Consider the following 14053-nt stretch of genomic DNA (forward strand, 5'->3'; position numbering starts at 1 on the left):
AAAAAATATATCTTTAAAATTTTAGTTTATTGGATAGTACACAAATTATTCTTAGTTCATTATTTCCTACATTTGTGAAGTGACTATTATGTAGTGTATTTCATAATATTGCCAAGTCCATATTACATAAATAACTTTATTCTTTAAAATTATTTTTTTTAAAAATTGCCATTGCATTTATTGTTTCCTAACAAATGAGAGTGAGTTATTTAAAATAACAAGCTGACATAAATAAAAATTGGGGAGAATGATCTACTAAAAAGGGAATATCTAAAAATAATTTAAGTAATATATCTTAGGCATTTTCTTTCTTAATTTCTCTTATTAATATATCCTATGTGTAGAACTCATCTTTTCTCTTATTACTCCACAGACCAGTAAAGGATAAGATTTAATTTTTAAAGAAAATTGATTGAAGGCTCAAAAGAAGATAAAACAGACGATAAACCACAATTACTATACAAGTTCAAGGAACTTTAGGGTCACTTATTGAACTACTTCTCTGGCTAGCTCCTAGCCTCATCTATCCTCCCACCCCCCAATATGTTGTGAGCCAGCCTGTGTGTTTCCACCACAGCCTTTCTGGCATCCCTTCCTAGAATTCAGATAAAAAATATTCAAGAACACCAAGTGAGCAAAAAACACAGACACGGCTCAGAAAATTTGTAAGTACCTGTTTCTTTTCTCTACCTTCTTATTACCAACCAAAATTACAATGGAGGACTCAAGGAAACACACCAACTTTAAGCTATGACTTCTATTATTCCCTGGAACATCCATGTATGCAATTACATTTAAAGAAACAATTCAATAAATTAATCTCTTTTCAGTGGAAAAAAAAATATCAGGTTGTAATATTAAGTTGCTATGAGCTGACACTTATCTTGCCCTTTCCACAGATAGGAGAGACATTCCCTGAGAAGAGGCAGGGAGGTAATTGCCTGCTATTTTAGATAAGATCAGTGAATTTCAAAATATACATGTTAGTACCATACATCTTATAAGAAGGGGAAACTGAAATTTCCATCCAACGTTCTTTTGAAATGGAAGAAAATGGTAATGGAACTTTAGATGGAGGTAGAAGGGAAGAATCAACTTATTTTTTGCATTTTAATTTTCAAAGCGTTAATGTTTGGGGAAAATGTTCACATTATACTTCTAAGGAAAAAGAAGCAGGTAATGAAACAGTATATTACAGAAGAATATGATTTAAAAAAAAATGTTACACAGTCACACACACATATACACACAATGCACACATCCTGGCATCACAGGTCTACGTCTACGAAATGAGTCACACTTAATGTTCAAATAAGAGGACTTGTATCCCCAAGGGTGTGCTTTCTGTTGCCTAGAATCTCCACCCTTGAGGAGCCTTCCTCCCTGTTTTGGCTGCCCATTTGAGAAGGCCCACTTGAGCTTGCCACACAGCTTGTCCACTGCAGTAACTCTGCGGTTTCTGCCACAATAATTTTCTCCAACTCCTTCCATAGCTGATTACTATGCCTCAGAGACTTCCAGAAGGACCCTCTGAGAAGCCAGTGCTAATGATGTCCCTTGTGAAATCCCAGTTCTATGACAAGGATGCTGTATCCGAACTCTCCAATGTGAGAAAATGGTGCTGGATTGCATGTAGAGCTGGTAAACTGGATCTTTCCACAGCTTCCTGCCACAAATTGTCATTTAGGTTTCTAAGCAGCATTGTTCATTTTCATTGCTTACTAAATTCATAAAAATTTTTTCTGCTTTTCCTTTTCAATCTTTTCCTGTAGTGTCAATCAACCAACAAAAATACTAAAAAAAACAACAAAAAACAAACAAACAAAAAACTAAAAAAACCCAAACCCTTAAAAAAAAAAGAAAAGAAAAACTTCATTTTCTAGTAAACAAGAAAAAGTATTTAGCACAAAGCTGTAGAGATTTATATTCTATCTAAACATTTGTCTGCTTTTTTTTTTTTTTTGGTCTCCTAACACCCACCCAACAAAACAGAATTTTTGAAATAAAAATAAAATGTCATTCTCAGTTTTAGAACAGAATCTGACAAATATTACTACTACCAAACCATAATGCTAATAGCTATATTCAGGTTAAACATGACTTATATTCTTACTCTGAAACAATGAATATATATTTGCTTTGAATTTGTATAACAAAGGGACCACTTCTGATCATTGTTTTTCTGAAGTAATAAAATGATTTTCCCAACTCACAGAGAAGAAGGAATAGTGAGGGAAAGTCTGAAAAAGATATAACAGATTGGAAATTAATGCATTTATCCCTGAATTATGGACATAAGTGTAATTTATATTTATTTGTAAATGTTTTACAAGCACACATTAAAATGCTAAAATAATGCTATTAAAATGTGATTGCATATTTACATTCTCAAGAATCATGAAAATGTGTATGGGAGAGGGATGCTTGCAACTATTTTCTACTTATCCTGTCTTATATTGCCATTCAGCATTCAAGGCAATGGCACTGTGTCATGGTGAAGGGTATACACGCTGAAACTTGAGTTTGAATTTCACCTCTAATTCTTACCATGCAACCACTGGTGTTGCATTCTTTGGGCTTCTGTTATCTCATCTTAAAATAGTTATAGTAAAAGTAAAAGGTCTTTTGTATGATTAGCTGATTTAATGTATGTAAAATTTTAATTAGTGTTGGCGTTTACAAGGATTATGGAGTTTACTGGCTGTGAGCTCAGGCCAGTGTAAAAACTTTGGGGAAACGTGGTCCTCTGTTGACTGACTTTGAAGATGATCTCTGTGCACTCAATTCTCTTTCATAATTCTGAACATAACCTGGAATATCTGAATCGAGTTATGGTATTTTTGCTCTCTTAGAGAAAAGTAAAATTAAATGTATAATGTGTTCAGACAATTTTAAGTGCCTATAGAATTACATTTTCTTATTTATGCATTCCTTTCCAATGCAGTTGTTACAGGTGATGCCATTTCTGATACTTTAAGTTGCAACCCGGCACTCAGTGCCCTGTTTGACACAAACATTTGTTTATCTAATAACTTGTACAGACCACTGCAGCCATGCCACTGTACCCTTTAGAGACACATGCTTCCTTCTTTCTTCAGCAATTGGTACAGAATTCTCTGCATTGACTTTCAAATCAACTTTTTTTTGCTTTCCCTGTGCATATTTTTGTTTTGTTTTGTTTTTGTTTTTTTGCGGTACGCGGGCCTCTCACTGTTGTGGGCTCTCCCGTTGCGGAGCACAGGCTCTGGATGCGCAGGCTCAGCATCCATGGCTCATGGGCCCAGCCGCTCTGCGGCATGTGGGATCTTCCCAGACCGGGGCACGAACCCGCGTCCCCTGCATCGGCAGGCGGACTCTCAACCACTGCGCCACCAGGGAAGCCCTCTCTGTGCATTTTTTCTTTTCATTAGGCTGTATTACCTGATAGTCTTCAAATCCTTGAACTGATCAGGCAACGGTCTCTCATGGGTTTCCTCCCTACAGTGATCTGCACTCAGCTGAGTTCTGCATGGGAAACTGAAAACCTCAAGGAGCCTCTGCTTGTCCAGTAGAGCAGCTAGAGCTTTTCCTGGCATTTCTTCCTTTGGATTCTCTCTTCTTAAATTCATTCAGTGAGGCTGGCAACACACACTGGGCCCTCAGCACTCAGGCATTCATTTGGGAAACTACCTTGCAATCAAGAATCAAGAATCAAGACAGGTGAAATAAGAGTGAGCTCTTGTGTTTGTTTAATAGTTTCTTGGGAGATATGATTAAGAAAAGCTGTGATGATGCTTAATAGTAAGAGAATTGGTAAGAAAGTAGGCATAAAAAATACTACCTTTTTCTAGTTATCTTCAGCTGTATCTGTGGTAGTCAAATACACTATGTAGTCTCTACTTTAGGATAGATTCACTGTAGCATATATGAATCTTTGCAAAAAAGTAGAAATTTCTTTAGGAGAACTAAAATTAAAAGTCTATTCCTAGGAACTTAGAAGTATAGCTTTTATTAAAATTCCACACTTTCTTTGTTCATCTTGGTTGCTTCTGAGATATGTACAAAGTATCTGAGGAGAAGTGGTAGTGAGAACTGAACAGGTAATGTTGCTATAAGAGTTATAAACAGTAAAGGAGCTAATATATTCATTAGTGCTTTTGTTTCCAATCATATCAAAAGATTTATGCCCTTTAAGCTTTGAAGGTAAGCTAAGCTTTTCATCTGAGAGTAAAAAGAATAAAATGTTTTTTATTCTATAATTTTACATCAATCAAGCCATGACGAACATCATTCCTCTGGTGACTTGCATATTCATATAATGTCATGTAATTGCTTCTTTTTTTTTTTTTTTCAGTACCAGTAAGTATTCATTGTATTTTCCCAGGAAAAAAAGGAGAAGGGAAAAGAGTCAGCATGTGTGTTATAAAATGATAGTAAATGGGAAAGGAAGTACCTGGCACAGCAAAATTTACCGTCAAATAAACACTGCCTAGATGGGGTCGCCAAAGCCCAAAGAGGCTCATTCACCTGCAGTTCAGGAATGAGAGGAAGCGATGAGGGAAAGAGCAGACAGGTACATGTTTTTCTACTCTCCCTTCCTCCACGTAAATTCAAGATTTCACAGAAAGCTTTGGTTTCTAGCAGTAAACATGGAGTTACATTCATCCATCTCCTATTAAACAATCTCATGGCCACTTTGACGTTTCTTGCACCTTCATAAAAGTTCCTGAGTGACTTGGATATACATTCATCTTTCCTTTTGTGGTCTCCCAACCCCACTTTCTACATGGAAGGCCCCCTCATTGCTTCTCTCCAACCTAGGATTAGAGATTAAACTAGGTTTTAATTCATCCAAAGGCAACAGTCTGTTTGACATGAATCACATCAAGGAATGGTCATGACTCAGGAGACTGGGAACAAGGGATGGAGAGTTCTTAGCTTCTTCAGGATTTTTGCACAAATCATTTAATCACAGACACCCCACAAATTAAACAGAGGTGTATGGACTATTTTGGGGGAGCATGAAGGGGGAAAGACAAAGGAGTAGGAATCTAGTTTTTAGGACATAAGATCTTGTTTGAAATAGGGGAAGGGAAACACAAAAGTGTGGTTTAAGACCCCTCACTTCAAGGTGAGGGGCCCCCGAGCCTATGTTTCAGATCTTTTTGCCTGGTACAGAACCTTTAGTCAAAGATATTTTGGCTATTTTTCTCAATATAAAAAGAAGTTTGTAAACAATAAAACCCCAAAAGAACATGGAGAAGACCAACACATTATATTTACACAAACTAAGCCACCTAGCAATCACCAAATCAGCTACTTGTGAAGTCCTACAAAGCCCAGACAAATATAATAACTAGAGGGGGGCAGTAAATTGGGGAGACAAGAACCCAGGATCAGACACACATCACCCAATGCGTTCTACTGCATTTGCCCTGTTACAACAAAGTGAGGTAGTTTTGCTGTGAGCTCACAGCATGTAAACAAAACCCCCTTTTCTCCTTTAGCTAATCCATGACACTAATCACTGCTGCAGCAGGGCAGGACACTGGCTCTGGGAACCACAAAGAAGCCATGGCTGATGGTCTCTCTGCAAGCCAAGGAGGAAAAGCCCAGAATTGTTAAAAGCTAAGGATCTTGTCCTTGCTTCATATATACATACCTGGGCAGCTCAAGATGTGTACAGAGGCATCGTTCTTAAAACCTATCCTTACCAAGTCACATTTTTTACAAAAACGCACACATACACCCTGCTGTGCATGGTAGGCCTAGCCTAATCCAGTGACGGATGCATCTGGTATGTAAAGCAAGTCCTGTGTCCTGGGATTAGAGGTCTGGAAAAGGAATCCTTTATCACATGTACAGATGACCTTTGCCTAATTTAGGCTGCCCCTCTCTGCACCTTTTACCTGGCCCAGCCTCTCCTAACCTCTCTGCACCACCTTTTCCTGATCAGACCAATTCCCAATCTTTCAGTAGAAGGAGACCAAGTCATGGGGCAACCCAGCTAAATCTAGTCTCCCGTGAAACATTGAAGATGGTAGAGTTTCAAGAGAACACTATGGCAGAAAAGCCAGCTCTAATTGGCAAAAGTGAGGTAGCTCAATTAGGCTCTATGCTCCAAATAGTTGTTTTCTCTGATGACATAGAAACAAAAGGTATTCCTGCTGTGCAGACACGGAGCTGCTGCCGACTTATCCCTGAGATTGCTCACGTACCTGAGAACACAGAGCAGGAATGAGGGCCTTAGATTAAAATACACAAAAATACAAAGCCAGAATACTTATATTACAGAAAAAAAGTTAAAGTGCACAAGATATGTCATTCGCACACAGCTAGTGCAGTTGGCATCCTAGAGAAAGTGGGACCCAAGGTATAGTCATCCAAGGAAGCAAATGAATAAAATTGTATTGGCCCAGAATGGGGTGGGAATGAGCTTAGAAGCAGCAGGTCTACAGTTGTTCCCATAACCACCCCTTTTGCCTATCATTACAACCCACTGCTTGGGACAGTTCTCAGCACTTTATCCCAAGAGGGGGTTATGAGGAGACAACAGGTGGAAAACCCTGCCTTATGCCTGAGATATTCCCTCCCACAGAATGTAATGGCTTGTGGGTTGGGCCCATCAATCTGGTCTCATGCTTAATCTTTTCACTCTGGCTGGGAAATATTCTTCCAAATCCTTCTTTAAGAGTAAAACAACTTCCCTATCCAGGCCACTTTCAAGAGCTGAAGATTCTGCGGGTGGAGACTCAGATAAAGCATGTAGGTAGGGTTACCCCCCCAGAGCCCTCATGTGCGTTTGGATAGAGCATGATTGGAGTTCCTTTGCCTCCCCCCTCCCCCCACCAGGAGGGAAGAGGGGGATGTTGTGGACCCCGGCCTGAGATATATGGCAGTGCCAGCTGCCCCCTACCCACGCTGTCCCCATGTCTCCACTCTGCCGATTGATGCCTGCTCCTCAAAACTTCCTGATCACAAAAGGATAGCCCCCACCCACTGTGGCTCAACTCTGTGCCTCTGGGAGCATGGAAGGGCTATGGATCTCTTCTTCCTCCTCCCGAAAGTAGGCTGGCTTTCCCTGTGAACTGGGAGCCAGCTGGACCTTCAGTGGCCGCGAGGCCACCATATGGTTGATGCTCTAGCAGAAGTGGCACTTCTTGGGATGGGGTGGCTGTCTGCATCCCTTGGCATGATGGTCTAGACCTCCACAGCTGTAGCACCTGTCTCCCTCTGATCTCCTTTTCTGTATGCTCTTCCCTTTGGGCCGCCTCTCGCTCCCAATACAGAATACCCGACCAGAGCCAGTGATTCAGAGAGATTCCAGGCCCTTGTCACACCTCTTAAAGGTGAACTCCATGGCCTCACCCTCCTTTAGGCTCCGGAAGCCCTCCATGTGCAGCTTACTCTGGTGCACAAAGTCATCCACGGGCCAGGAGCGGGGTGTTGAGCGCGACCCCAGCACGGGAGGTCATGGACAGGAAGCCGAACCCCATGCACACAGTGAACCACTTAGAGGTGCGGGCACCGTGCAGCAGCTGCGGCTCCTCCGGTGCCTCCTCAGGTGCGTTGGCGCAGCAAACCCCCAAACTGCTGGTTTGACACAGAGCCCGTGGTCTTCGGCTGAGCCCGCGGCCCTGGGGCCCCTGGTCGGGCGTCCGAGGGCCCCAGAGAAGTTGGGAGGCAAAGGGGTGGCTTGGAGAAGAGGCTGCTACATCTTCCCCAGCACAACAGAGGTGGGAGGGCTCACCCATGTAATTACTTCTGATATAGACAATTGATTCATTTTTCCAGTCTTTCAAATCTGTGAATAAAGTATCTTTGGAGAATGTTGCTGCTTGCTAATTACTTTGTACTATATATTCTGAGTTACTACAGTGTTCTTCTGCATATATAGCTTTATTATAGGTTTCCTATCCTCCCTCTGCCCCATTCCTACTAGATCATTTCTCCTTAGCTTGTTATAGATATTCTGTGCATGTAGGTCTTGTGTGTGTGCATCGCATAACTCTGTCTTTTTATGTATACAGCAGGGGGAGTTGGTGATGGTAGTAGAGAGTTTCATGATGGAAAAAATAATCCTGCAGTCTTTGCATTCAGTTCTTACTGTAGTTTATTTTACTGGTAATGAGGGATCAGAATTTCAAAGCGTCAGGGAAAGTAGAGCACGTTAACGGTCAGCACAATACAGGTATTCTACAATACAAAGAACATAGCAAAAGTCGCAGAAGTTGTATAGCACAAAAACAAGAAATGAATTAGGGAATGATGGGCTGAAGTTGAGGAAGATAACTCTGCTTCGGGAGGCAGAGCTGTCGCATGGTCTGGGGATCTGAGGCCGAGATGTGGCAGAAGCAGAACAAAGCCAACAGTGTCACAGAACCCCGGGCCAAAGCTTCAGTATGCAAATGAGCCACAGACCCTTTACAAAAGGAGCTCTCCTTTCAGGAAACCGGACAATTCTAGGATGGACCTCACAGAGCTCAGAAGTCATAAAATTACATTCAACCTAGAAAAAATGTGGATGTCCATCAACAGGGCAAAATTTGACTAAATTACAGTGAATGGATGACTATACAGCCATACATAATAATTTGTTCCACACATGTTAGGATATATGGAGAATTATGCAGCCATAAATAGCAGTTTTTATCCGTATCTGTGGACACAAATAAATGTCTAAGATATTTTTTCCCAGTGGGACAAAGAAACAAGTTGGAAGGGTAATACTTTATACATATAATTATATATTTGTAAAAAATATATATATATATGTCTGTGAAGAGTGAAGGAGGGAGAAAAAGAGAGAGAGGAGGCAGGAAAATAAATCTCAGGCCCTGAAAGTAGATTTTCTTGGTGGGAAAGTAAGAGGAAGCTGGCAAATTATCATATTTGAAGTGTATGGAGACTGTTATTCAATTCCAAATTCATATTTACTTTTTTATAATTTAATAAAGATTATGTGAAAATATAAACAATCAAGTATCTTCCTGATTTTATTATTTGCTTTTAGCTTTATGCATGGTCTTTGTGACATAGAACCTTTCAATTTCTCTGCAGTAAATCTGTCAAGCTTCATTCTTTCCTAGGATTTTATGTTTTAATATGTCTTCGGATTTTTTCAATATTAGTGTTTTAAAACTGAATTTGTTTTGGCATAAATTGAGGGACATGCCTCAATGTTTGATGCCTTAATATTTGACTCTAAGCAACTGTATCAAAACTGTATACTCTGCATTCAAGTGGCATTATAACAAATATCTTTTCATAATAATCAAACTCATTCAAACTTAAACCATACATTTCTCACTGATCATATTTTTCAAATATATGCTATTTTAGTCCATTCATGTTTCTATAATAAACCGCCATAGACTGTGTGACTTAAAGAACATTTATTTCATATAGTTCTGGAGGTTGAGAAGGGCAAGAATAAGGCACCTGTTGACTTGATGTCTGGTGAGGGCCCCCTTCCTGGTTTGTAGAAAACTGTTTTCTTGCTGTGTCCTCATATGACAGAAAGGACATAAAGTCATTAATCCCATTCATGAGGATTCTACCCTCAAGACAATCATTTCCCAAAGGCTCCACCTCCTAACATCATCATATTAGAGATTAGAATTTCAACAGAAAATTTTTGAGGGGATACAACATTCAGTCCATAACACGTCATAGATTTAAAAGTTCTAAAAATTATTTAAATAACCATTGAATTAAAAAATGCATACTGATTCTAGTAAGAGTATCATAAATAATTTTATATTTAATTTATATATTCTTTTAAAACATTATTCATGTTAAGTAAATTATATGGGGTGTTTGTGTATGTATGGTGTGCATGTGCATAGGATGTGTACATGTGTGTGTTTGTATGTACTTACATTAAAGAAAGTTAAGAACTAAGGTAGAAAATTTAACTGATTTTCTGGCTAAGGGTACATTCCCAGTGCTGATGATTTCTCACTTGGGGGATTATTAATGAATATGAAAGAGTTACCAAATTGAATCTATAATGATCTTTTATAATCTTCCATTTTAATTCTCTTCATGGAGTTGTAATTTATATTTTATTATGCATTAAAATTAATAATAGTACATTTTAGACATTTGTTACACTTGGGTTAATATGATTATGTACTCTCCCTAACAAATGCTACCCACCACATTTCTTCAACTAACATCACCCTATGAAAAATTAACTAGTGTTTCGAAAAAATAAATATGTATCTTTTTACATAGACTAAAGTTTAATTTTAAGTTACAAAACCATGCATAGTGTTCTTTCCTTGTGTTGAAAATATAATCAATATTGTTAGTTCTTATTCAGATGAATTAGTTCTTCATAAGCTTTGATGGGTATATCACTTAGTAGATTAATTTAACTTCAGCCCATTACACATAATGGTGGTCAAATTAATTCACTAAAACTCTGACCACATTCTGGATAGTAAACCAAGGAAAGATTAATCAGCTTAGTACTGTGCATCACACTACACTTAGAAGTGAATCATATGAGTGTAAATTATGCAAATTATTCCTATGTCTTTTCAAAATAGTTGCAAGTATATTGTGCAGTTTAACCATTGTAAATTCTATAATTATTAAAGTGTTTCATTACTCACCAATTCTGTTATAAAAATATCAAATGGTTACAGTAAATTGTGAAATCATGTACTTTATAACTAAAGAAAGTATACTTTGATGCATTCATAAATGAAAACTGTTTAATTGTAACTGTAATAAATAAAGGTATTGCAAATCTGTTTGGTCACATAATCCAGTAAAATAGGTTAAGAATATAATTATTTTGATAAATTTTAGGTTATTCAAAATGTCATTAGGGAAGATATTATGAAATGAATCAAAAAATAAAACCATAAAACATTTTAAATTGTGTCAGACCGTATCTCTATTTATGCCTTTGATTCAAAACCAAAGTACTGAGAGTTTCCACTATTTCTGATTAGTTAATTTTACTTCAGAAATATATAAATGTGACAGCCTGGAACAATGGAAAGAAAAGAAGAGCAGAGTCAAGGCCCTGTGCCCCGAGACCAAATTTGTCTCCTATTTTTTGTAAAACATTGAGCAAGTTATTTAATCAAGTGAAATATCTTTCTTAGAGTGTAAACAGAAGGATAAACTTCAAAATCTGAATAAATCGCAGAACAGTAGAGAAATGGATGAAAAACATGATTTCCCTAAAACTCTCAACAAATATCCATCAGAGTTAAAATGTTTTAATACTATCAACACAAGAAAAACAAACTTTGATTTCCATATTGCCTATTGATTATTCAGTATCAAATTGTATTTTGAACATATGCTGTGTTTGTGTGACACTTGTGTTTCATTATCATCTTCTCAGTCATCCCACCCACCCAGCCAATCATGTATTCATTCATCCATTTGTAACTGGACTGTATCCTGAAATGTTCATGTTTACGTTACTCTTTTTGAACATTCATATAAATACCATTCTACCCACATTGCCTCTAGGTGTATTATGGTTGACTTACTGAGAACGCAGAGGTAAAAGCCTTAAATACTAATAACTTGATTATCAAAAAATAGACTCTTGAAAATCAAAAATAAAATGTCATGTGATTAAAAAAATGACACATATTCTTTCTGAAAGAAAATAATGTCATCAGCTAATCCTTCAGCCCCATTGGAGATAAGATGATGAATTTGTGGACTGGGAGTTGTGAAGAGAAAGACATGAATCATGACATTAGTTTGGGCCAAGGAGCTGCAAGCAATAGGGTTTAGAGACAAAGATAGGATGCTGACCAAGATCCAACCAGCCTCAGAGAGCCCAATGGAGTTACAGTCACATATGCATACCACTAACACTGGGTAAACACCTCCTGTTTCCCTTGCTGATATTTTTGAGCTATTCTTCTCTTTGCTGTGGGGAAGACCTTCTCCCAAGAGCTGGTGTCATGTTAATTAAGGATCATGCAAACAAACTACACCTGCTGCTGAGACTTGGCTAAGGCAAGCAAAACAAAACCACTTTTTTTTTAAAAATACATTTGCCCTTTCCTACATCTTTTCAATCACCCAGGAAATGTAACATTTCAGTACAGCAGTGTTTTTAATCAAGGAAGATTCTACTGAAGGGGAAAGGAAAAATCACAACATTTCTCTATCAATGAAACACATTCTTGTTGCTCTTTCAGTAAAAATATTTTCATCAACTTAATGTCCAAACCCTACAGGAACAGGGCACACAGTTATAAAAAAAAAGAATCTTTAGCTCATGGATATTATTGCCTGGTTAGTGGAGTAAAATATTAAACTTCAAAAATATGCAATTACTCACAATTACAAATTCTGGGAAATGTTATGAAGGATGCATATAGGGTGATATCAAATAAATACAGGATAGATCAAAAGAAACTGGCTTGGGGGCAGTACTAGAATATTCTGATTTGAGGAATGATCAGAGAGTTGGGAAGTTTTGACTTTAGGATTCTCCCATGGATTCTAGCCCAAAGGTGAGGCTATGAAATCTAGGTTTTCTAAAAAGCACCAAATTACAGTGGGGTGGCAATCCATATTAGCAAGTGAAAATAAATAATTATAAAGATGGAGTGAGACCTCAAACAAGAAGTAGTAATAAAAACTAAAAGTCAGTGGAGATAAAAAAGGTCTGGAGTTTTTTTGGAAAAAATGAGTAGTTGGTTTAGAATTGATGCCAGTATTAAGCAGGGTGCTCCAGAGAGCCAATATGATATATCTATATATGTATCTATATCTATATCTGTCAATCTATGTCTAGATCTATGCACACATATATACACATATATGTATTTATATGTGCATGTGTTAAGAGTTTTCTTTTTTCTTTTTTTAAGGATTGGCTCATGTGATTGTTAGGGCTGGTAAGTACAAAATTCATAAATCAGGCCAGCAATCTCAAAACTCAGGCAGGGATTGATGTTGGAGTCCTGAGTCTAAAATTAGGTAGATTGGCAGGCTGGAAACTTGGCAGGAGCTGACATTATAGTCATGAGTAAGAATTTCTTGGGGAAAACTCAGTTTTTGCTCTTAAGACTTTCATATGGTTGGGTGAGGTTCACTCACATTATCAAAGGTAATCTACTTTGCTTAAAGTCAACTTGTAGATGTAGATGCTAATCCCATCTGCAAAATGCCTTCACAGCAACACTTAGTGTTTAATTAAATCACTGGGTGCTATAGCTTAGTCAAGCTGGCACATAAAATTAACCATCATATAGCATAAACGGTAAGAAAAGGAAGGTGTGGTAAGTGGTGCTTATCAAATTCAAAACAAATAGATTTTTTATTTTTCGCATTTTTCCATCTCAAGTATCTAGTTCTAGTTCTGTAATGTATGTTTATATTCCCTTCAGTTATTTCCTGAAAATGCCTTTACTGCAGTCATAATGTTTTATTTTCTTTAGTCTTAGAGAACTTTCTAATTTTGTCTTATTATTTCTTAATATCTGACTGACTTTATTTCTCTTTTTTACCATAATATTATCAAACTTTTCACAATACTTAGAAATTCTATGTACTGTATTATAGTTAAATGTTTCAGTCATCTAATTTGAATCACTCTAAATATTGATTTAATATATTAGAGGCACATTTTCCAGAACATTATTAGTTATATAAAGTAATGTAAAAATAAAACATATGGTTTTATTTTATTCAAATTAAAAGTCATAAGAAAGCATAAACACATTAAATAAACTTAGAAACAGGTTGTATCAAGAGTAATAAATAAAAACTGGATCTTTAATACACACAAGTTATATAATATTAATTACAGTCTTCAGACCAGATATTTTTATTTACCAAATGAGTTTAGATTAAAGGTATTTTCTTCAAAGGAACAAGAAAAGAGCCTAATTAGTTATTTCACTTAGAACTAGTACAAATGTAAAAATGTGGATTTCCTAAATATCATTTTATTGTATTATCTATTAATAAATTTGCATACTGTATTATAAAGCTTACTTATTCAGTATCACATTAACACTGGTTTTATATATATATATATAAAACAAAGCACAGGCTGTGATCTTATCTGCATGCTTCT

At 37.1% G+C, this 14053-nt stretch overlaps 1 pseudogene; it reads right to left on the reverse strand.

Annotated features, from left to right (window-relative positions):
* Nucleotides 1–6985: 6985 nt before the first annotated feature.
* LOC112413727 (protein lin-28 homolog A pseudogene) overlaps nt 6986–14053 on the reverse strand; it is a 33053-nt pseudogene continuing 25985 nt past the window's right edge.

Source organism: Neophocaena asiaeorientalis, unplaced genomic scaffold (assembly GCF_003031525.2).
Source record: "Neophocaena asiaeorientalis asiaeorientalis breed wild unplaced genomic scaffold, Neophocaena_asiaeorientalis_V1.1 scaffold175, whole genome shotgun sequence".
NCBI classification, from domain to species: Eukaryota; Metazoa; Chordata; class Mammalia; order Artiodactyla; family Phocoenidae; genus Neophocaena; species Neophocaena asiaeorientalis.